At 35.4% G+C, this 1,730-nt stretch overlaps 1 long non-coding RNA gene across 1 annotated transcript in view; it reads right to left on the bottom strand.

Annotated features, from left to right (window-relative positions):
• The window catches only part of LOC106678422 (uncharacterized), a 2,200-nt gene extending 980 nt beyond the window's left edge, over positions 1 to 1,220 (bottom strand). Inside the window, exon 1 of the long non-coding RNA XR_001342763.2 lies at positions 1,116 to 1,220. This is a non-coding gene — a long non-coding RNA (uncharacterized lncRNA). The remainder of the gene's footprint in view (positions 1 to 1,115) is intronic.
• Positions 1,221 to 1,730: the final 510 nt, after the last annotated feature.

The raw sequence follows: 1,730 nt of genomic DNA, 5'->3' as shown, positions 1-1,730 counted from the left end.
CTCGGAGGATTGTCAGGAATGGAAGAGGATGCAAGATTAGAAACTAAGGGGTTTGAGTGGTTAGAGAGTCTATAATGGAAGGAGTGATATTTGGTAGATAAAATAAAATTTAAAAAATAAATTATGAAAATTAAATTACAAATTTACAAAATAGTTATATATACAATAAAATAACTGGGTAACGGTTATTTACTGTGGTGGCGACTCCACTGGGTCAGAGGCGAGAAGAGATAATCCTGTAGAAAGGATGATCTACTCAGATACATCAAGGGAAGATATTTCAGGCTGTAACAGAAGATATTAACGCTGTGCCTCTTTCAAAAGTGGCAAATAATCATACTTTAATCAGTCAGCACAATGATACTCATCGAAGGCAATGGACTGGATTATATTAATCACAACTAACGGTGTTTGCCTGAAGTTGCGATCAAGTTAAGGAACTGGTTAGTACTTGGATGGGTGACAAACGACTTACATAGACCTCCCACTTAAAAATAACAAAAAAAAAGTTAAACTTTTGACTTATTACTTGAATTATTACTTCATCTTTTTAATAAACGATAAAAATTGCCACTTTTGGAAAAACTAAAGATTTATTCTGATCTTCTTAGGCCAGTTTTGACTTACGGTGTACAAATTTACGGATATGCTAGATTAATTAACTTATTTTGTATTATTATGTTTCTTTGAGTGATGGTTGTTATCTTTTTTTTTTTTTTTGGCCCTGCTGAAGATGTAGAATTGAGGTCGAAACGTCGGCACAAATATTTTTTTATTTATTTGCTGGCGCACCCTGACCCTCTTCTGCCCATGCGTTCATTTAATGTTGATAGATCAACAGAGAAAATCAGCTGCTATTAATCGGATTGTCTTCGACTATGGTCTTCGGATGTACAGGAGTAGAAGAATAACTGCCGAAGATGTATTTTTTAAGAAATAATAAAGGAGCGGTGCTTAAAGCGAAGAACTAGTTATAAAGAGGTAAAAATAAATGTGGCAAGGAGGTATTAGGTATTAGGGCTACTTGAGGGCCACAAATTTTCAAGCCCGAGACAGGTTTACTTTGGCCGAGACAAACGGTCCCTTTCAGGAGCGTCCTAATTACTCCATCTTACCTTTTACTTAACTCCGGTCCAGCTCTTCTCGGCTAATTCTCTTTTCTATTTCCTATTCTTCTAGGCTGCGTTGGCCGATTTCTGAATTCTGGCGGAACAACTATTGGCAAACTGAAATGAAAAACAATATTCCGAGACACATCAACATCAAATTAACCAAAACCTAAGCAAGGTTAGAATTGGTATAACCTATCGTAAATAGAAAGTGTAAGTTAAAATCAGAAATAACTATTCTTATTTATAAAATATTTTATCACAAGGACCACGCGAATATTATTAGTTACGCTTCTTTGGGAGTCTTGATTTTCTTTCTTACCATCGTAGCTTCATGAATCTCTCCTGTGCAGAAGGCAAGGCAGATCTCCAAGGCGCTTCTCTATAAGGAGTGTTCTGACGCCAGAGTCGATTCTTAGCCGGATCACTTTAATCAATTCATATTTTTTTTTCTAGCAAAATTTTCTCGATATTTATGTAACTTAAATATAAATGAAAAACGCCCAATTTTTTTCCTTTCAAAAATATTAGAATTGTGGAATGTTCTTTTTTATAGGTAGGATGATTCAACTATGACACAAGATACTGAGCCAACGTTTCGCCCCATGTTGCAGGGCTTAT

The sequence above is a fragment of the Halyomorpha halys genome, unplaced genomic scaffold (assembly GCF_000696795.3).
Source record: "Halyomorpha halys isolate HHAL.00 unplaced genomic scaffold, Hhal_1.1 Scaffold142.1, whole genome shotgun sequence".
NCBI classification, from domain to species: Eukaryota; Metazoa; Arthropoda; class Insecta; order Hemiptera; family Pentatomidae; genus Halyomorpha; species Halyomorpha halys.
Note: the sequence above shows the minus strand (reverse complement) of the source record. Positions and strands in the feature narration are given on the sequence as shown.